Raw genomic sequence first — 24648 nt, 5'->3', positions numbered from 1 at the left:
AAGACAGCATGGTACTGGCATAAAAACAGACACATAGACCAGTGGAACAGAGTAGAGAGCCCAGATATGAACCCTCAACTCTATGGTCAAATAATCTTCGACAAAATAAGAAAAGATATGCAGTGGAAAAAAGACAGTCTCTTCAATAAATGGTGCTGGGAAAACTGGGCAGCTATATGTAGAAGAATGAAACTCGACCATTCTCTTACACCATACACAAAGAAAAACTCAAAATGGATAAAAGACCTCAATGTGAGACAGGAATCCATCAGAATCCTAGAGGAGAACATAGACAGTAATCTCTTCGATATCAGCCCAGCAACTTCTTTCAAGATATGTCTCCAAAGGCAAAGGAAACAAAAGCGAAGATGAACTTTTGGGACTCCATCAAAATCAAAAGCTTCTGCACAGCAAAAGGAAACAGTCAAGAAAACAAAGAGGCAACCCACGGAATGGGAGAAGATATTTGCAAATGACAGTACAGACAAAAGGTTGATATCCAGGATCTATAATGAACTCCTCAAACTCAACACACACAAAACAATCATATCAAAAAATGGGCAGAAGATATGGACAGACACTTCTCCAATAAAGACATACAAATGGCTATCAGACACATGAAAAAATGTTCATCATCACTAGCCATCAGGGAAATTCAAATTAAAACTACATTGAGATATCACCTTACACCAGTTAGAATGGCCAAAATTAGCAAGACAGGAAACAACATGTGTTGGAGGGGATGTGGAGAAAGGGGAACCCTCTTACACTGTTGGTGGGAATGCAAGTTGGTGCAGCCTCTTTGGAGAACAGTGTGGAGATTCCTCAAGAAATTAAAAATAGAAATTCCCTATGACCCTGCCATGGCACTCCTGGGTATTTACCCCAAAGATACAGATGTCTTGAAAAGAAGGGCCATCTGTACCCCAATGTTTATAGCAGCAATGGCCACGGTCGCCAAACTGTGGAAAGAATCAAGATGCCCTTCAACGGATGAATGGATAAGGAAGATGTGGTCCATATACACTATGGAGTATTATGCCTCCATCAGAAAGGATGAATACCCAACTTTTGTAGCAACATGGACGGGGCTGGAAGAGATTATGCTGAGTGAAATAAGTCAAGCAGAGAGAGTCAATTATCATATGGTTTCATTCATTTGTAGAGCATAACAAAAAGCATGGAGGACATGGGGAGTTAGAAGGGGGTTGGGGTAAATTAGAAGGGGAGGTGAATCATGAGAGACTATGGACTCTGAAAACAATCTGAGGGGTTTGAAGTGGTGGGGGGGTGGGAGGTCGGGGGTACCAGGTGGTGGGTATTATAGAGGGCACGGATTGCATGGAGCACTGGGTGTGGTGAAAAAATAATGATACTGTGATGCTGAAAATAAATAAATTTTAAAAATTATATAAAAAAAGACTTTAGTTAAATTTATAGTAATTTAAACATGAATCCCTTTGAAGTAATACATCTAATTAATAATTCTAATAGAAAAATAAATTATTATGAACAAGTTTATGGTAGAGAATTATGAATATGCTGATTCAGGTCTTAGGAATTAACAATGGTTATGCACTCTAATTTTGTTTGAAACTTCTCATACAGGAATATGATTTTAATTCAATCTATGTTTTTAAAAGCATGATAGAATAGCTAAATTTAAAATGCATTTATAATCAATGATTAAGTACATTTAATAGCTACTTGATCTATAATATAAGTTTAAAAGTATGTCATTATATTTTAAATTTTGAGAGTACTTAACTAAGGATAATAATTGAGAATTTATAGATCTAATCTTTTTTTCCTTTTAAAAATATAATTCTTCTATAACTTACTCTATGAGGCCAGCATTACCTAATACCAAAACCAGACACAGACATTATAAGAAAACAAAATTACAGATAAATATCTCTCATAAATATAGATGCAAAAATAATTTCCATGGACAGTTAAATGGATAAAGAAAATTATATATATACAATGAGATATTATATGGACACACAAAAAGGACATTTTGCCATTTGTGACAACACGGATGAATCTTGAAGGCATTATGCTAAGGGAAAGGAGTCAAACAGAGAAAGACAAATATTTTATTATTTCAGTTATATGTGGAAGCTAAGAGAAACAAGCAAACAAAAATGAACTCCTAGATACAGAGAACAGATTGGTGGTTGCTAGAGGTCAGGAGTAGAGGTGAGAAAAATAGGTGAAAAGGTGATCAAAGGTGGAAAAATCAAATTTCAGTTATAAAAGAAACAAGTCCTGGGGATCTAATGTGCACAGCATGGTGACTACCATTAATTGATACTGTATTGATATTTAAAAGTTGCTAACAGGGGGGATCTGAAAAGTTCTCATCACAAGGAAAAATATGTTTAATTATGTGTGGTGACAGATGTTAGCTGTATTTATTTTGGTAATTGCTTTGCAGTATATACAAATATAGAATCATTATGTAGTACACCTAAAATTAATATAATGGTTAATGTCATTTATATCTCAATTTTTTGAAGTAATAAACCTAATAAGGTATGTCATATTTCATGAAAAAACACTTGTCAAACCTTCTAGCTATAGCAGAATTAATACAGTTCACAGTTAGGAACTCTAATAATCCTATTTGAAATAGTACAAAAGACTGAAATCTATTATTTGTTTTGGGTACAAGGAAACCATACAGATTGACATTGTCTCAGTAAGATAATCTCCATGAGACAGTGTCAGTACAGAAGGAGTAAGAAAGTACAATTTCAACCTCTGTGAAAGAAAAGAAAACTATCATTAAAAGAAGAAAAAAGTCAGGCAAACACTATAATTGTTTCTATATATGTTTGTTCACTTCATGTCATCTAATGTTACTGTTTACCCTTAAACTGAAAACCCCATCCATTCTTTCCAAGTTTGAAGCTTACCCTCCTCTACACTTTACAAAGACAGGACTTCTGCTGATTTCATTTGGTTCACACAGACCATGTGCAACCATCCGGAAGTCATCAGCAATTCTAAACAAAGGCATTTTTTTTTTTTCCTTGGGAGCAACAGAGGATTCATAATTCTATACAGGAAGGGTTTATGGGCAGTAATCCAGTTGCAATGGAGAGTAAAAGTAGGGTTTTCAAATATTTTTGCTAGAATATACAATTAAGGAACATTTAAACATTATGAAGTCCCATTTTTCAACTCAAATATAAAAATGTCACCCCCATAAGTTTAAACAGTAGCAAAAGACACCATCCCAACATATGTTTTGAGAAAAAAAGAAGGCTCACAAAAATTAGCATATTGAATCCAATTCTGATTAAAAACAAGCATACACCATTACCAGACTTTGTTCCAGGTATGCAGGCTGCTCTTATAGTAAAAATTATCACATTAACAGATTAATTAAGAAAAATCCCATGATCATATCAATAGACATAGAAAAAGCATGCAGTAAAATCCAACACCCATATGTAATAAAAATTCTTAGGAAACTAGAAATACAGGAGAATTTCCTGCACTTGATAAAGAACAGCTACAAAAAGCGTATAGCTGCATAGAAACTCAATGTTTCCCTGCTAAGATCAGGAACACAAAATGTTCGCGCTCAGCTCACTTCTCCAATTCAACTTCTCCAATTCAACTTTGCTCTGAGGATTTTAGCTAATGCAGTAAGACAAAACAAGGCTAGAAAATATATGAAAATTAGCAAGGAAGAAATAAAACTGGTTTGTTTGCAGATGACATGAGTATTTATGTAAATAATCCCAAGAAATGACAACTCAAAAAAACAAAACAAAACAAACAGACAAACAAACAAAAAGAAAACCCTCCTGAAATAAAAAGTGAGTATAGCAAGATAGCAGGATATAAAGTTACTATGCAACTTTTAATATTTTTCTCAGGTACCAGAAATAAAAATTTGAAATTCAAAATTAAGAACACAATATTATTTATATTAACACCCCAAATTTGATATAATTATGTATAATTCTAATGGAATATGTGTAAGATCCATCTGGAGAAAACTCTAAAACTCTGATGAAAGAAAGCAAAGATTTCAGTAAGAGGACATACACATGGATAGGGAGGCTGAATATTAGCAAGATGTCAGTTATTCCCAAATTTTTCTATAGATTCAATGCAATCACAATGAACATCCCAACAAGTTATTTTGTGGATATTGACAAGTTAATTCTAACGTTTACATGAAGGGGCACCTGGGTGGTTCAGTTGGTTGAGCATCTGACTTCAGCTCAGGTCATGATCCCAGGGTTCTCGGTTCAAGCCCCAGGTCGGCCTCCCTGCTTAGCAGGAAACCTCCTTCTCCCTTTCCCTCTGCTGCTCCCCCTGCTTGCACACGCTCTCTCTCTCTGTCAAATAAATAAACAAAATATTTTTTAAAAATTAAAGTTTACATGGAAAGACCAAAGACCCCAAATAGCCAACACAATACTGAAAGAGAAGAACGAAATTAGAGGCCTAATATTACCTGACTTGAAGGTTTACTACACAGCTATAGTAGTCAAGACAGCGTAGTTACTGGCAAAAGAATAGAAAAAGAGATCGATGAAACAGAATAGACATCCCAGAAACAGACCCTCACAAACTTAATTAATTGATCTTGGACAAAGAAGAAAAGTCAGTTCAATAGATAATGGATAGTCTTTTCCATAACTAATGTAGCAAAAACAGGATATGCACATGCAAAAACATGAATCTCATTACTCACCTTGCAATTTTGACAAAAATTAACTCAGATTGGATCATAAATCTAATAAAAAATAAATGTAAAATGCAAAACTGCAAAATATCTGAAAGCCAACATAGGAGAAATCGAAGTGATCTTGTGTTTGGGGATGATTATTTGGATACAACACCAAAGTACAGTCCATGAAAGAAAAAAAATCATAATCTGGACTTCATTAAAATTAAACATTTTCTATGAAAGATGCCTTTACAGAATGGAAAAATAAGCTGCAGACCAGGAGATAATACAATACATACACATGATAAAGGACTGGCATCTAAAATATACCAAGATCAGCTAAAATTCAAGAAAAAGGAAACTGATAACCCAATTTTGAAAATCAACAGAAGAACCAGGCTCTTCGGTGGTGCAGTCAGTCAAGTGACCAACTCTTTTTTTTTTTTTTTTTTTTTTTTTTAAGATTTATTTATTTATTTTACAGACAGAAATCACAAGGAGGCAGAGAGGCAGACAGAGAGAGAGGTGGAAGCAGGCTCCCTGCTGAGCAGAGAGCTCGATGTGGGGCTCCATCCCTGGACCCTGGGATCATGACCCAAGCCGAAGGCAGAGGCTTTAACTCACTGAGCCACCCAGGCGCCCCAAGTGACCAACTCTTGATTTCGGCTCAGGTCAAGATCTCAAGAGTGGTGAGATCTAGCCTGCCCCCCGCCCTGCCCCCGTCCTGCTTGGGATTCTGTCTCCCCTTATCCTACTGTCCTTCCCCCATCCCTGTACTTGCTCTTGCTTTCTCTCAATTAATAAATAAATACATAAATAAATAAATTAAATTAAATGAACAGAATATCTGAACAGATATTTCACTCAAGATGATATAACCTTATGGAAAGTTTCTCAGCATCCCATGTCATCGGGGAGCTTCAAATTAAAAGAACAATGAGATTGCACGACACACACACAAATGACCAAAATACAAACCATTGACAACATGAGATTGCAAAGAGGTTTGGGGCAATTAAGAATTCTCATGTGTTGCTGGTGGGAATGCAAAAGGGCACTGCCAGTTTGGAAGACAGTTTGGCAGTTCTGCATAAAACTAAACATACCCTCACCATATGATCAACCAGTTGCACTCCTTGATGTTTAGCCGAAGGCGCTGAATATGTATAGCTACACAAAAACCTGCACAGAGATGTTTATAACCCATTTCTTTCATCACTGTTTTTTACTTTTCAGTATACAAGTATTTCACTTCCTTAGTTAAGCTGATGCTGAAGAGCATTGATATGAGGAAAATTAAAACCAATTATAATGATTGTATCTTGGTGATAAGAATTGAGTATAAGTCTCAAGACAATGTACTGTTAAACTGCAAGTACACGAAAATCAAATCTTTCAATTTAGTTCTTTTATTTTTTTAAAGATTTTTATTGATTTATTTGACAGACAGAGATCACAAGTAGGCTGAGAGGCAGACAGAGAGAGAGAGAGAGAGAGGTGGAAGCAGGCTCCCCACTGAGCAGAGACCCCGATGTGGGGTGTGATCCTCGGACCCCGGGACCATGACCTGAGCCGAAGGCAGGGGCTTTAACCCACTGAGCCACCCAGGCGCCCCTCAATTTAGTTCTTAATATGACTTTATTTACCTTCCTTTTTATAGTAAATTGATTGGATTACAGTGAATTCCTATAAACTCAAAATGTAAAAGTAGTAAGTGGCGTCTAGTCTCCATTTTTAAAGGAAGAAGCTTAGATTGAGAATACTAAGAAAGTCTGTATTTAAGACGAAGTTAGAAGTAGTCTGTATATATAATTTATACACATTGCTAGGTAAGATGGCTAATATGATTTAAAAAATCTTGACAGATTCAATGTCACTAAAATTCCCTATTCCACTAAATTCCCTAAATTCCACTAAATTCCACGAAAATTCTCTATTCCACTTTTTTTCAGTGGCAGAATAATTCTGTCATTGGGGCATGTGGGTGGCTCAGCCAGTGAGTGTCTGCCTTTAGCTCAGGTCATAATTCCAGAGTCCTGGGATCCAGCCCAGAGCTGGGCTCCCTGCTCCCTCTGCCTCCCCTCCCACTTGTGCCCCTCATCTCTCTCTCAAATAAAATCTTTTATTTTTTAAAGAATAATTCTGTTATTTATATTATTTAATTTGACCTAAAACCAGTAGCATTAATTTATGTGAGAAATACAGAACACAAAGAAATAGAGTACAGTTTTACTTGGCACCTTGCATAGCTGTAGGCAGGTTTATAGTTCCCTGAGGCAAAGTTATCATCAGAACCCAACTGATGAGTACTCTTTTTGTTGTGTGTGTGCGTGTGCATGTGCGTGCTTATGTGTGTGAGGCTTGAGGTATTGTCTGAAAGACAGCCAGAATAGGAGAAGAGTAAGTAGGAAGTTCCAGTACTTAGGCTGGAGATCAGAAGGAATGATTGTTCTAAGGTGAATAGAGGGATGCCATGTATAAATCTCTATGGTTTAAATAATTTTGTTCATGGTTTATTGAGCTAAAATATAAAATTGCTTTACCATACTTATGCAATGAAAACGTTCTGTTTTCAAGGAATAGAAATTGACTTCTGAAGTGTTTTCTCTTAAAAAGACAAAACACTGTCAGGTGTTGCCTGCGTCATAATGGCCACCTTGATAATCTATTTCTGAATAGGTTTTTTTTTTTTAATGTTTTGCTGTGTATATGCCACTACATTCATAATTGCACTAGTATTATAACATAGGACAATTCAATTAAAGTGTTTGTTCAAGCTAGACTTAATTTACGAGCCTCAATAGGTCACCTGCTTTATTTACTGAGCAATATATAACACAAACCAAAGCTCTTATAATCCATTATGGAGACTGAAATAAATCACAACTGTCCTACAGAAACTCTGTCAGAGAACCTAATGAAAAACAGAAGTAATGAATTTTATTTTATTCCATCTCTACTTTTTCTTCTTTCCTATTTTCTTGGGAATTTATATTTATTGAAGAAAGAGCTATGGGAGATTGGGTTAGGATCCATTTTCATACCCGCCATTTTACAAAACCATCATAAAGGAGACTATACTTTCTAAATAAGGAATATAGGGTTGATCATCATGACAAAATTTATCACTTGGATTCATTACTATTTTCCCCTCAAAAGTAAATTATCATCTAATAGTTACTTTTGGAGTAGTAGGCCCTTGGTCTCAACAGCAGTCTGTTTAAGGTAGCCATGCTGCCTTCCCGCCTCTCAGCATTTCAGCTTAGCTCTTAGCCTTTGATTTCGTCTCTCACATAACTACTAAAGGAACAGGTTTCCTTCCTTTTCAGAGACTTTCCAGTAGTAAAGCTGCCAGGCCTAAGCACGAAGTAGCCTCAGGCAACTGAGTCAAGCTACTGATCCAGGTGTAAGTGAAAGGATTTCTAAGAAGCACAATACCGGTTCATAGTGGGCTGTGATGTCCTCATTCTAAAGAAACAGAGCCATCTGGGAAATGTCATTAGATATTTCTTTACCCTTAGTTTTGTCTTTAAGGACAAATAGAAACAAATACTATTAAAAGGCATGCATAAACATACACATACACAGTCCAGGACATCTTTTGCTAGGCATCTGGCCTATGGTCATGGAGCAGAAATCACTTTCTGTTTCATTTGTCCATTGGAATTTGACAAAGTTAGTTTTTGCTGATGTTGGAAATCTGTAACTAAAAAATAATTCAGGGAACTAGACTGTTTTGTAAAAAACACTCAGTCAGCGTGGATTTGAGACTGGAGTGAATGGTTTAACTTGTACAAGGGATGTTCTCAGAACTCAAGGCCATGCTTAACCAGGTGAGACAATGGAATAGACCCAAGGGGTCTGCTGTGGTAGGGAGGCAGGATCCATTTCCCTCCAGTTGCGAGAAGACACTTCTGGATTGTAAAAGAACAAGATTTCAACTAACTAGAAATGAAAACCGAAAGCATCAATCAGGTACAGTGCCTACCAATCTTAATATTTTAACAATTAACCTTTGAGAGATTCTCGTTGTCTTTTGATACCTAGGTCAGATTTATAGAGTGGCTTGTAAAAACCTTAATATAGGAAATCGATTGTTTTGGCTATTTAGGGTCCCTTAAAATTTCATATGAATTTTATCAACTTGTCAACTTCTATAGCCATCTGTGATTCTACTAGAGATTGCATTGGATCTGCAGAACAATTTTTTGGAATAAAAGGTTTTCACTACCTTGTTCAATTTATTCTTAAATATTTTTTCTTTTTTGTCCTCTTTTAAATGGAATTGTTTTCTTAATTTCTTTTCTATAGGTGCTTTACATAAAGACGTAAGTATTCTTTTTTTAATTGATAGTACTATTGAGATGTAATTCACATACCATATAATTCATCCATTTCAAATACAATTCAGTGTTCTGTTTTGTGTTTTTTTAGCAATTCACACAGCTGTTTTTAGATTTTTCTCTGCAAGCTTATAGACATATAATTGACTTTTGTACATTAATATATCCTGCAGCCTTCTTAAATGTGTTTATTAGTTCTGTTTATTTTTAGTGGATTCCTTAGAATTTTCTATGTATAAGATAATGTCATTTTTTAATACAATTAATTTTACTTCTTCCTTTCTAAATTGAATGTCTTGTATTTCCTTTTCTTGCCTTACTGTTCTGACTAGGACCACCAGCACACTGTTAAATAAAAATGGCAAGAGAGGACATCATTGATTTTTTTCCGCATCTTAGAGGGGAAAGTAAACTCATTAATATGATTTTAGCTTTGGGTTTTCTACAGGTGCCCTTAATCTGGTTGAAGAAGTTCTCTTCTACACTTAGCTGTTGAGAGTTTTTATCATGAAAGGGAGCTGGATTTTGTCCAGTGAGTTTTTATTGAGCTGTTGATGTGTTTTATTGTTTTATAGTGTATTGATATTGTATGTTACATTTTTTTTTAATATTGAACCAAGTTTATATTTCTGAGATGAATCCCACTTGGTCGTAATGTATAATTATTTTTATATGTTGCTGGATTCAGTTTGCTAGTATATTGCTAAAGCTTTTGTGTTCATATTTATGAGAGATATTGGTATGCAATGTTCTTATGACATATTTTTCTGTTTTTTATTTGTTTGTTTGCTTTGTATCAGGTAATAATGGCTTCAAAGAATGAGCTTGGACATGATCCTTCCTGTTCTAATTTTTGGATAAGTTTGAAGAATTGGTATTAATTCTTATTAAATGTTTGGTAGAATTTACCTGTGAGATCATCTGAGCTTAGACTTTAATTTCTGTGTATTCCTTTTTTTCTAAAGATTTTATTTATTCATTTATTCATTTAGAGAGAGTGAGGGAACAAAAGCAGGGGGAGGGTTTGAAGGAAAGCAAGGGACTCTCAAGCAGACTCCACATTGAACATTATAGGTATATTTAGGTTTTCTCTGTCTTCTTGAATCAGCTTTGTGTCTTTCTAAGAATTTGCCTTCACATCTAAGACATCTCATTTTTTGGTATATAATTGTGCATAGTATTCCTTTATAATTCTTTATAATTCCTATGGGTATTTGTTTTTATTCCTAATAATTTAAAAATCATAATTACATTTACATTTTTTGCATTTACATTGTATTATGTAAATGTACTGATTCACCTTGAATTAGTTTTCTACGTCTATTAAAATAAGCATGTGTTTTCTTTCCCCTTTAATCAGATAATGAGACATAATGTCTTTACAAATTTAAGAATAATAATTCTTCCTTTTAGTCCTGGGTTAACTGGAAATTAGTGGTGTTTTATTTTTTATTTTGTTTAAAGATTTTATTTATTTAACAGAGATCACAAGCAGGCAGAGAGACAGGCAGAGAGAGAGGAGGAAGCAGGCTCCCCGCTGAGCAGAGAGCCCGATGTGGGGCTCGATCACAGAACCCTGGGATCATGACCTGACCTGAGCCGAAGGCAGAGGCTTTAACCCACTGAGCCTTCCAGGTGCCCCGATGTGGTGTTTTATGTTTTAATACTTTGTTAGATTTTGTATATTAATGAGGTTTTTTTTTCAAATTTAGGATTTTAGTATTTCTTATGTATTGGCCTGTGATTTTTTTTTCTTCTAATATCTTTTTCTGGTTTTAATCTGAATGATATACTTGTCACAGGATCAATTGCAAAGAACTCTCTCTTTGGCTTCACTTGTGGTAAAAATTATGGCAGGAGTACTTGGTCGTCTTAGTGAAGGACCTTCCTCCTTGACTGGGCTTGAAGTGTAATTAGATAAAACTGCTGAAATATCTACTAAATTTTTTAAGCAATTAGATACATTTTTAGAATTGCCAACTACCTAGGACAAAGGGATGTCAAATATCAGACTCATCCTTTAGGTTTTTCTTCTCTCCAGGATTTAGTTTTTCAAGACCTTTCTTCCCAAGCAATTTGCCAATAGCTTTACAAAAGTATTTATAATACATTACACAAGCTTTCCAGTTACTCTTGGCAGGAAGATTGATCTGAATTAAGTTAATTTGCTATTGCTGGAAGCAAAGTATCGTTCAAATGACTGTGTGTGTGTGTGTGTGTGTGTGTGTGTATTGTTTCACATATGGAAGTATTCAACATATATTTTTTGTTATTAATTTATATCTTTTTAAAAATATTTATTTATTTATTTTGGGGGGGAAAGAGCAGAGGGAGAGAGAGAGAGAATCCTACACAGACTCTGCATCCAGCACAGAGCCTGACACAAGGCTCAATCTCATGACCCCCAGATCATGACTTGAGTCGAAACAGGAGTCAGAGGTCAGCTGACTATTCCACCTAGGTGGTCCTTGTTATTAATTTTTATCTTATTATAATTATGGCCTGATAATTACAATTTATATTTTTGAGTTTGTTTCTATGTTCTAATACATGGTAAAAAATTTTTGGAAACACTTTAGATATGCTTCCAGAAGAATGTTGAATACTGGGTGAATCTTGCTGTGTATTTGTATCTTCTACAGCCCTTCCATTTTGGGGGAAGGCATGTCAAATTACCTTACAAAGAACAGGTTTTTGTTATCCATTACATGGTTTTCCTGCTGATCTACTTTATTTTCATGTGGGCTCTGCACAATTTTTTTTTTTTTTTTTACTTTGATGATCAAATGGCCACCAGATGTGAGGAAGTGATCCAGAGAAGAGAGAAAAAGACAGAGAAAAAGAAGATTGAAATTTTACTAAAACTCCAACAATATCTCTGGGGATCAAGATGGCCAATGTTATTTGTTCTAAATGCTTCTTATCTGTAAGTCAATCTCTGTGTCAAGGGCAGCTGGATGCTCTATTAGACTAGTCTTGTTTTATCTTCCTAAAGGAGAATTTAGGAAAGAATGGGGATTACAGATTTAGTTGGGGAGAGTATTTTTTACAGATATTCTAGATAGAAGTTGCACATATACAAATAAATATGTGAATAATTCATTTTCTTTAAAAAGTATTGGGGGGCGCCTGGGTGGCTCAGTGGGTTAAAGCCTCTACCTTCAGCTCAGGTCATGATCCCAGGGTCCTGGGATCAAACCCTGCATCGCATCAGGCTCTCTGTTCAGCAGGGAGCTTGCTTCCTCCCCTCTCTCTGCCTGCCTCTCTGCCAACTTGTGTTCTCTCTGTCAAATAAATAAATAAAATCTTAAAAAAAAAAGTATTAGGTATTTGGACTCATTGGACAGTGGTGCTGAAATTACAGTGAATCAGAAAACCAAAAAATGTAAGAAGTAGACTATCTCACATGTGGAATATTTTTCATTTTTACAATTAAGATGTTTCCAAGAACAAAGTTCCTATCACACTGCTTCTCCATAAGAGACATATTGTTATTCTATTCTTAAGTGCTATATAAAGAGGTGTTCTTCTTGTTAACTGCAGAGGTTAGGAACATTTTTTTCTTCCATCTGACTAAAAAGAAAAGTAACCTAAATCTATATTCTTTTTATTTGCAATTTGTACATGAAATTTTATTTTGTAACAGCATTGATATCTTCCATTTTTGCACACGGAGAACCCTGAACAAAAACATTCTGTGGGGATGCCTGGGTGACTCAGTTGGTTGGACGACTGCCTTCAGCTCAGGTCATGATCCTAGAGTCCCAGGATCAAGTCCCGCATTGGGCTCCCAGCTCCACAGGGAGTCTGCTTCTCTCTCTGACCTTCTCCTCGCTCATGCTCTCTCTCACTGTCTCTCTCTCAAATAAATAAATAAGATCTTAAAAAAAAAATTCTGTGTTTTTTTCCCTAATTCCTATCTCCCCTTCTTATAATTGCATCTTTTTGTATATTTCACTGCAATGCTATTGCCTCTGTCCTTCTAAAACTTTCAGTAATTCTTTACTAATTTTCAAATTGCATTTGAAAATTCAAGCAGAAATAAACTTTCTTTTATGGCTTATTAATATGAAACTATTTAAAGCAGACTTTGATACTATAAAGTTTTAATATTAAACAATATTAAATTTATTCAATTTATTTAAATCAGAACAAATGAGAATTTAGAACTAAATATCTCACATTTTGTTTACATTTAAACATCCAGTTTTCTCATAAATCTTTCACATTTAAAAGTTACATTCTTAATCCCATTTTCTCCACCAGTTGTACTTTATATTTTCATTTTCACCAATGCTGCTATAAGCAATAGATTATGTTGCTGTTTTCTTCAACTTTGCCCTAAACTGATATCTATCAGTTTTTCACTCTATTAAGTGACAACCCCCCAGAAATGTCCCTAATACCTCCATGTTTTAACCTTCATCTGCTAGTCCAAATCTACCATCCCTCTTGGTAACATTTGACATGGTTCATTATCCCTTTCTACTTGATAGCACCATTTTTCTTTGGTTTTTATGTGATCACACTATTCCTTGGTTCTAGGATGGAACTTCTATTTCAGTTTTCTTTCTCCTTTTTTTTTTTAAGTCAATATAGAAAAGTATAGGATATGTCTTTGATCTTTTTATTTGTTCTACATTTTCTATCTTCTTTGATGATCTCATCCAATGTAATGATTTTAAATAGCACCTTTATGCCAATGACTTTGAAATTCACATCTCTATCCCTAATTCCACACATTTTCAACTGTTTACTCATCACTACCACTTGAATATCTAATAGTTACATTTTGAATTAAACAACAGCAAAACTGCTGATTCTTTAAGACATATTCCACCTATATTTTTCCTTAGGTCAGTTCATGGAAACCCCATTTTTCCAATGGCAGACGAAAGAGCTTTAATTCTTGAATCCTCTCATTCTGTCCCATATTATAACCAATCACCAAGAGACACAGTTCAGTTTCAAAATATATCCAGAAATGGATCCTTCCCACACTTTTACTTCATCTAAGCCACAGCTACTTATTTTGGGGATTACCACAGTAGTTACCTAGTAGTACACACTTCTATCCTTATCCTCTATAGGCCATCCTCAACAAAACAGGACTAGAGTGATCCTATTAAAACACAAATCAGTTTGTCAATCAGAATTTACCAGTGACTTCCATTCCATTCCGCATAAAAGCCACATTCCTTAAATTGGCTTGTAAGACCTTGTCTAACCATATCTGTTTATTTCCTTTCTGGCTTTGTTTTTTTTTTTTTCCTCACTCTCTGTCACACTCTCTCTTTCTCTTTCTCTGCTCTAACCACCCTGGTATGTTTATCATTCCCGGAATATGCTCGTTATGCTTCCTTTTTACCTCACTTGTTCTAGTCTGTCTTCTGTCTAGATATATTTCCATCATTATCTCAATCACCTCCTTCAAATTTTAATCCAAATTTTGTCTTTCCACTTGATCATACAGGAGTCTCAATTTCTTTTTATTTTATGACACTGTTTTTCCCTATATCACTTATTATGTCTAACATAAAATAGCATTTATTCTTTTATTATTTGATTTTTTTCAATTGCCTTTCTCCTTTGCCTCCCTCTTGATTTATACTCCATATGAACAGAGGTCATTACTGTGTTCATGTAGCCTAGTACTTTTTATTTATTCAATAAATATTTACTAAATATAGGAATACTCTGTATAAATGGTATACAAGGAAATGTGATTGAATGATCACTGATTTTGTTACCTTTTTACTTATTGTAGGTATTATCAAAAACAAAATAAAAATTAATTCAATAAGCATACTATTTGTATGTATAGAAACAACAAGAAATAGTGTTGATGATAGATAATGCAGTGATTTTTATAACAGAATTTAAGTCCTTTCAGTTCTGCCAATATTCATGAACTTTAGACAGATATATTAAAATCGTAATTGCAAAAGGAATATTGACAAGTCTACAGGAGTTTCAGAATTTCTAGGATTGCATTCAGGATTGGTGATAAGATTTCAAAAGACTTGACTGTGGAATAAAAAACCAAATTTCATGAACAAGTGAAAAACTGCATGAGTATTTGGGGATACATGAATAATATAGGGCAGTAGGTCAATGAAGGCACTGGAATCAGAATAATTGGACTTCAAATGACTATCCCCCAAATGAAATGGCCAGTGACTACTTAACCTTTAAATCCTCAAAGCCCCTATGTATAAAACAGGGTCTGTGTCCTATCCCATTGAATAGCTGTGAGGATTTAATATGATTAAGCAGTTAGACCATAGAAAACTTGTTCCTCATATAGCAAATATTCAATATATTTTTAAACAATTATAGTGCATAGAGAAGTTTTGGAAAAAATTATACTCATATTGAAGTTTCATGTTTGAACATTCCTTAGGAGTTTACAGTGTATCAAGATTTATCACACTGTAAGAGTTAACATTCATTAAATATACTTTAATGAATAGAAGAGAAATATAGTGAAGTCAGTCATGTAAACAACAACTTTATACACAATCAACTGTACCAATGCAATATTAACTGAGAATGTATTAAGACATATTACATATGTTTTTACATCATGACCCCTAAATGTAAGGCAACTACTTTATCTGATTCCTATCCTAGTAAAAAGTTATATTTCAAAACATATGAAGCACATTAGGAAAACCTCAGTGTTTTAAACTTATTAAGTACATTCAGTCTGTTGCTTTTGAGCGTTGGAAATGATTTTCCAAGATAATGTTAGTTATACGTGAGTGTACTCCATGTGCTCTTTTTAGAATATAATAATATTTCATGCTCAAAAACTTACTTTGTGGTGAGCCGAAGGCATCTGTAAACAGACGTTAAACCAAAATATTGGAGTTAAAAGAGAGATAAAACACAGGGAAATATTGTTCTCTAATTTTATAGAAGGTAAGAGGCTTTCTATTAAAATAGCACAACAGTGAGATGATTAGGACCACACTAAGAACAGATAAGATGAAGTATCCTATAATACACAATCAAGTCAAAATCAACAGAGCACAATCAATTATGTAAACTGGGGATAATAGAAACAAGTTAAAAATAAAATCTCAGTTGATATAATAAGCACATATTTCACAAAGATTAAAACTGATTCCTCAAAAATATTAATTTCAAAAGTGTTCAATACACTGTTGATAACACCACTTCCTCTGTTAAATCTAATTTTCTTTTGTTGTCACAATGTAACTTTCAATGGTAATACATGAACTTAGTTCTATATAAAATCTTTCCTTGGGCAGCTTGGAAAAAGCAGACCTTCTAGTTTTATTTTTTCTTTTTCTTTTTTTTTTTAATACCAGAAACCAAAGTCATTTATTCAAAGATCATTTATTATATAATTTTCTCTCAAGAAAGCCTTTACATTTTAAGACATAAGAACATCCCTTAATGACTACCATGGACAATGCTGGACTAAATCCCAGAATCATAGTCAAACTACATACCAATGAAATTCAGTAACTTCTACACATTTCTTTTTCTCTGAGGAATATAAAACTTAAAAATAATTTTAAAGATGGTTTAGACCAATAGAAATTCAGCCTATTAAATTGCTGTAGTGTTTTTAAAATAATCTTTACTTATTAATCTTTACTAATCTTTATGGATCTAAGTTAAAGGAATCTTTAACTTTCTTATCCTGAAAATTATTCTGTAACATCAAATGGATAATATCAAAATGACTTTGGGCACACTAAGAAGACAAATAAAAATTATGAACACATTTGTACCATACATAAAATAAGTCAAATAAATAAAATGTACTTAAAAATAATGATAATTTTCAATCTCCATAGAAATAAAATTAATTTTTAAAAGTAATAAATGTGTATGCACTTTTTTGAATAAAGAAGGAATTCTGTGGATGCTACATCTTCTCATATTCCTAGAACACTCATCAGAAAAGAATAATATTTATTACACGGAACACCAGAACAATGAGAGCTATTAAATGAGAAAATGGTTGCCAAATGTATCAAGGTAAAACAAATCTGATTTGTACTTAAGCTGAAATAAATAACTGATAAGATTTATATTTTAGTAAGTACATGTACATTTATATACATATAATGTCTTAGTCATCATTCGTTATGCTAGAGAGAAAATTAACAACAGTTTAAGTTTTGTTTGCCTTTTTGAACAGTTCTGCAGAATAGGAGAAGACTAACGGGGAGAAGAGATACAGTGAGTGATCCTTATACAATAATATATTTAATATGTTTTCTCCCCTGCAAAAATATTTAAAAACTCATGAAGTAAATTGAAAGGAAATATAGCACTGTAGTTGTACTATACTATGTAGTTACTAACTCAGTATAAACTTAATTTTCAATATGAAAGATACTTATCAGTTTATCTTAGTTTAAGCATCAGAGTTCTAATTTTAAAATATCACAGATATTTGGACACATAGGAGAGCAGACAAATTCGTATCCTTCTCTCTAGATATAGTGTGTGAGTGTGCGCCTGTGTTTTGTGTATCCTCACATGTAACGTTTGGTTGGTGTGGGACTGAGAAGTACAGATCCAGCTCTAGTTTCAGGTCCAAATTCTAATGATATAAAAGGTAAACCTTAGTGTCTGAATTTTGAGTCTATAGTTAGATGTTTCAGGCAATAGTAACAATTAATCCTTGACAGATTGATTTTCAAACATTTGTGTATCCTGAAGTTATCTCAGTAAAATAAAAGAAAGTAAGTCCCTTACTGGACTGTCCAAGAAATAATGGAAACAGAACTGGAATTTTAATCTTTGACATCAAATGTCAAAACGCTTTATATGATATTATGGCATTGTTTTTCTCTCTCTCAAGACTCCCGAATCTAAAATCTTTAACATCAAATGTAAATATTTTCTATCTCTCTATTTAGTACCATCCCACCAGCCCTTAGTAGGTAGGATTGAGTCAGCCACTAATAAACTGAATTGTGCTTGCAATTACATGTTCCTGACAAATATTTTTGTATTTTATATTTTTATATTTTTATTTTGACAGGTCAAAAATATTTAATAATGTAATCAATGGTATATCAAATAATACCATAGAGTGTTCTAGTGTCATGCATTCATTCACTCAACAAAATCTATTGAAGAATTGTTATATGTCAAAACACAATTAGCCTGCAAAGCTAGAAAGAAAATATTATTGTACCTAAATATCTTCAGTTCATCATTCAATTATTTAAGCAGGAATCATCCCAATGAACTTATGTCATTAAGGTGTTTGACATTTTAATTTTATTTAATTTATATTTTAGTAGTGGCCAAAGTGTCCTCTGTTCACAACCAAAATTCAAAACTCATTACAGTTTTAGAGAATACTTTGTTCCAGTCTTTTAAAATAAAACAAGATGAAAACAAGGATGGAAGATCCCAAGAACAGACAAAACCCAAGTAAGCCAGTAACCAAAACTTAATCTACTTTATTTCATAAATGTAAGCAAAATTTGGATTTGGGTATTTCTTATAAATGTTTCTGATAGTCATAAACAAAACAAATCATCTTCTTAAAATAGTATAAGATAATTACTTTTAGCCAATCCCTTGCTGCCTGGGAAATGGCTTTAATAACTAATTATTGTAAAGGTTGAACAATTTTCTCATTTTCACTTTATAAGCCATCTGTAATGTCATGCTTTTAAGCTCCATACCAGTCCAAGGGTTGAAGTTGCTCTGCTTTTTAACAGTTTGTTTCTCGCTCAATGAAATATTCAAGCAAAGCCATCTGAATATTCTTTTGACAAGTTGCATAGTCATTGACCTAATAACTGCAATGCTTGTTAGATTAGTATTTGAAACAAGTTAGCCAGCTGCTGACAGTGCAGCTCTATCCCAGAGCAGGATAAACATATCAGTGATACAGCCAAGATGAAGTAAGGCACCAGGCTCTTTCCTTAAATCATTTGTTAGAGAAATATTTGAATGATTTGCATTGATAAATCTAAAGCAGATTTCTTGCTACTCTCTTTAATTGTATGACTTCATTTCTAAACATTACTTTCCTCATTTTAAAAAGAGAATCGTTATAATGTCCCCTCTCAGAAATATTATATTATTTCATATTAGAGACCATATGATATACTCTGTGACTTATAAAGTTATATAAATTAGGTATCTATATTAAAGTAGTAGTTTAGATTTGATCTCTTAACTTACACACCCAAAAACATTCCTTAAGGACTAAGGACAATGTGAAATTTTTTGAATGTTTGCTAATTAATTGATATGGAGGAAATATTTAACATAAAAAATTTTGTTCTTATAGGTGGTTATTCTCTGTTCCCTATTCTTCAAAGATATTTTCTGAATATATGTCATATTAATAGATAAAATCTTAAGTAAGAAAGCTGGTGTCATTCAGGACACTTAACTATTTAATTCTGACAAAATATGTTCAAATGTCAAATATTTTGGATTTTTTCTTAGTTTATGTTAATGCTTTCACACATTTCTAATTTAGAGTTCTACATGAATATGACATAATTTTTTTAATAAAATTTCTTGAGTAGATTTTATTATAGAAATAAATAATTCAGAGTAAAAATGTTTCTTTCTTTCTTTTGTATAGAATAAAACTCAAATTAGTGTAATGATATTTTAGCAATGCATTATTGAGAAATGGAATTAGAGAATATTTTCTTACATTTGTGGCAGATCACAAATTTACTCACATTACATCAGCTGTTAATAGAAAAGAGAATTTCTTAACTCCATTTAAAACTTTTGGACTTTCCTCATTAGCTCTTAGCTGATATAGATAGAGGGGTAATATAAACATTTAAAATCTTTTAACTAAATAGGGGAGCCTGGGTGGCTCAGTGGGTTAAAGCCTCTGCCTTCAGCTCAGGTCATTATCTCAGGGTCCTGGGATCAAGTCCTGCATTGTGCTTTATGCTTGGCAGGGAGCCTGCTTCCCCCCCTCTCTCTGCCTGCCTCTCTGCCTACTTGTGATCTCTGTCTATCAAAGAAATAAATAAAATCTTTAAAAAAAAATTTTTACTAAATAAATAAATAAATAAAATTTTTACATTTTTTACTTAAGAATGCATGCTGAATTTTATGAAATAATATTTGGCAACCATCTGGGGAAAAATATTTGTGATGTTTGTTTTCCATTTTAATTTATATATTTGACATTTGTAATATTCATCCATGTTTTTATTCCTTACATGGTGCCTAATTGTCTATTGACTGTTAGTTTTTAGCATATAGTAACTGGTTTATTCCCACTGATTACTTGTAACTTTTGCATCAACAGTAGTAATTACAATTTCTTTTTTTACCAACTATTACAGCTATTTAAATAAATTAGGAAAGCTTTCCTCTTTCTTTATGTTTTGAACCATATTAGCTAGTTTAGAAAATATGTACTTTTTGAATGACTGATAGAACTTGTCCAAAGAAAAATTCAGGCCAGAGATCTAATTTTTAATAACTATCTTTTATTTTTTTCATGTTTCATATTTTTATTGATCTATTTTTGTTTGCTAACATACATTTTGAATTATGTGATCTTTTATAGTTTTTTTCCTCTATTTTCTTAGATCTTAGAATGGGATAATCAAATTTTTGATGTGTATTTTTTATTTACACAGTTTTAACAATCTTGATTTCTTGAAATGTATTGAGGTTTTGTGGGTCAATAAGTTGTCAATTGTATCTTGAAAATAACTTTTATTCTTTGTGAATTACTATAATGTTTTTCTTTTGAATATATGTAATTTAGACTTATTTTCTTATAAAATAAACATATAATCCTAGATAAAGTTTTTTTCAAACTGGATCTTTCATACAGAGTTTTGTTTTATTTAAATTAAATTTAATTAAATTTAATTAATTTGTTTTGTTGTTGTTGTTCCAAAATTCATTGTTTATGCTCCTCACCCAGTGCTCCATGCAATATGTGCCCTCTTTAATACCCACCACCAGGCTCACTCAACCCCCACCCTCTCCCCTCCAAAACCCTCAGTTTGTTTCTCAGAGTCCACAGTCTCTCACGGTTTGTCATCCAGAGTTTTTATAAAGAGAGCTGCATGTATAAAGTCTTATTACTCTATTTTTTTAAATAATTTTCTTATGTTTTTCTACATTAATAAACCATAAGGACTATACTAAAACTATCAAATTAAAATTATTACTACATTAACAAGTCTGTGCATTTTATTGATTAAATATGTCTATGACTTAGATTTTCTTGAGATGTTAATGCATTTGCATGTATAAATATTCTCTAATAGTTTTACCTTAAATTCTAACACACCTACTAAAATTCACCTTCCCTGTATGTTGTTTAGCATATGCATATTTTTACTTCCAACAATATTCTATTCTTTAGTTTGCAATATATCTCTTACAGACAATATATTGCTTGAGTTGCTTTGCTTACTTTATTATCTAACCTGAGAGAATTAATTTTCAATCATTAAGTACAACCAATTAACATTTATCTTACTGTTAAGATTATGCTATTTTATATTGCCACCTAATTAAATTTTGTTTTCTGTCCTTTCCTTTTAAAATTTATTTTCATATCATTTTATTCTGCTGCTTTGAAATGTGTGCATTTTGTTTTTATTCTTCTAATGGTTACTAGCTTAGTAAGACTCAAACTCAGTTTCCCCATTAATGTTGAAATTTACCGATATCTGTATCCTTCCTAGAACTAGAGATTTTTTTTTTTTAAAAAAGAGAAACCTAGCTTTATTTTTGGCCCAATGAGAGACATTCAGTTTTAAAGATTTTGTTTATTTATTTGACAGACAGAGATCACAAGTAGACAGAGAGGCAGGCAGAGAGAGAGGAGGAAGCAGGCTCCCTGTGGAGCAGAGAGCCTGATGTGGGGCTCGATCCCAGGACCCTGAGATCATGACCTGAGCTGAAGGCAGAGGCTTTAACCCACTGAGCCACCCAGGTGCCTGAACTAGAGATTTTTTTAACCCCTCAGGTCTCTCATGTTCTTTCTGCTCTCCTTACATTGGTCCAATTGATTCCACCTGGGATATTATATGTTTCTATTCTATGTTTATACCTTTATTGTTTGGCCATTTTTTAAATCCAGTCATCAGTAGATTTTTATTAAGATTTTATTTTTCTAATTTTTTATATCTTACTGCTTCCAACTGGATTAATTACTCTTCTTATTGAGAATATTTCCAAATTTACTTCAAAGACTGTCTTTTTGAGGTAATAGTCCTGAGATGCCTGAAAATACATAATTCACTCTGATATTGAAATGAGAGTCTAGATCAGAAGTCAATACATTTATTCCATAAAGAGTGAGAGAGTAAATATCTGAGATCTTGCAAGCCATGTGGTTTCTATGTGGTTTCTTTCTTGAGCACAATTTTTTCCCTTTTCTGAGTTGTCCATGGTTTCAGTTACCCATGATCAACTATAGTCTAGAAGCAGATGATCCTCCTTTTTAGGAATCATCAAAAGGTCCATAGTAGCCTAATGTTATGTCACCATGCCCATGTCATTCACCTCACTTCATTTCATCACGTTCATCTCACATCATTACAAGAAGCAGAAATGTGAGTCGAGTACAAACATACATTTTGAGAGGGAAAGAGAACACCACATTTTTGTAACTCTTATTACAGTATATTGTAATAATCGTTCTATTCATGATTAGTTACTGTTGTTAATTTCTTTCCGTGTCTTCTTTATAAATTACACCTTATCACAGGTATGAATGTACATGAAAAAACATAGTATATGTAGGGCTTGGTACCATCAGTAGTGTCAGGTATCCCCCTGGGGTTTTGGAACATATTCCCCATGGATAAGGGGGGATTACTATGTGGACTCTGACATTATGTCAGGAGAACAACCATAGGCAAAATATAAATAAATGGATGAGGCTGTGCTCCAAAGAAATTTTATACAAAATGGGCAGCAGGCTGAATTTGCCCTGCAGGCCATAGTTTGCTGGCAACTAGCTTGGATTTGTATAAAATTCTGGGTTTACTTTTCATATTGTTTTTATTATTACAGGTATTACTACACTGTCTTTTTTCACCTGGTGATGTATTTGAGAAATATATTTTGATTTATCTATTTTTCTGGTATGAGCACTATCTTCTTTTCTTTAGAATATCAATATCCTCTTTTTAAAATCATCTCAAGTTTCACAGTGTCTCCAGAGTTCTTGATATAGCTTTTCCATTTTTTTGGTTATTGTTAGTCTCTCCTATCTTTTCAGAGATTTATGAGCCCTTTCAATCTATTTTTTTAATAGTTTTCAGAAATCATTGTTTCTTATTTGTACAAATATCAACAATTGTGTTTTTAGTATCTTTAATATTTTCTTATCGGTCTAAAGATATTATTTTAATTTTGACTTTCATTTCATTAATTCCACTCTCTCTATGGTGGGTTTTTTCCATCTGTTGCTTTTTTAAAATTTTTCTTAGTGCTTCTTTTCCCAGGTGTTTGAACATTTTTCCTTATGATCTCCTCTCTTTTGAGAGCTCTGCTGTCAAAGTGAATTAAATTTACCTAACCCCACTTTGTGCTTTTTCAAGTAAGATTTGAGACTAGGCAGTCATGATTGATATGCTTGGTACCCACCTTCCCTCCACCCCATGTCTGGTCATCCATGAGTTCAGCATTCATACCATAATCTGTCACCTGGCTTTCTGCCTGTTCGTGCTTCTCTGAGCTTCGGTGTCATGAGCACAGAAGGGAAAAAGGGAAAACTAGGGAATTTCATCTTCCCTTATTGCTCTTAGAAGACAACCCCAGCTATGCATAGGAGGGATTCCCAAATAAAATTAATGTATTAATCGTCAATGTTGATTAGCACTAGGCTACAGTTTATGATGTAGGTTCTTGATTACCTTAATTATATAAATCTGGTGATTAAGTGAAAAAGAAGTTGGGAAGAATACAAGGGATAGGAGAGGTGGTTGGAAAGAGAGTTTTACTTCAAGCCAATGAATTCTCTTGTGGAGAATATGTGTTTTTATCTAGTACATCTTGTTAACTTGGGAAATGGGTTTCCTCACATGTAAGATCAGGAAGTGAGTGGTTTACAAATTGTCTAGCCCTCCTCTTGGTTACCAAAGAAGATCTATTATTTTAGGACACATAGATTTTACAAATAAATTTGAAAACAAGCATGTTTTCCTCAGAGCAGAAAGGTCAATCTTTACAAAATTCGGTGCTATGTGAAATGCATAAATGAAGATTATCAAGTGACTGAAGCCATATTCTTTAGAGGTCATTTTAGTTTTTAGGATCTTCGAAGGGAAATATGGGAAAGAATTTTGAATTTGAATTAACCTCTGGCTAAAAGCTACCTAGTATCTTACAATCAGAGAAATTATTTGAATTTTCTTAACTGTAGGCATCCTTTTAACTTTTTAGAAATCTTTAATTAAACTATTTTAAATAGATTAAATTAGATGAATTAAATTGATGTAAAAGGATGGCAAGAAAAAATAAATATATTTTTTTCTTACCTCCATATAGTTCTTAAAATGTTTAATCTTTTCTTTTTTGTATGTATATTTGAAACACTTAAAAAGCTCTGAATTTCCTTTCAGGTGGGTTACCCCCTCCCCAGATACC

The sequence above is a fragment of the Neovison vison genome, chromosome 1, assembly GCF_020171115.1.
Source record: "Neovison vison isolate M4711 chromosome 1, ASM_NN_V1, whole genome shotgun sequence".
Taxonomy (NCBI): domain Eukaryota; kingdom Metazoa; phylum Chordata; class Mammalia; order Carnivora; family Mustelidae; genus Neogale; species Neogale vison.
The sequence above is the reverse complement of the archived record's forward strand: the minus strand, read 5'-3'. Positions refer to the sequence as shown.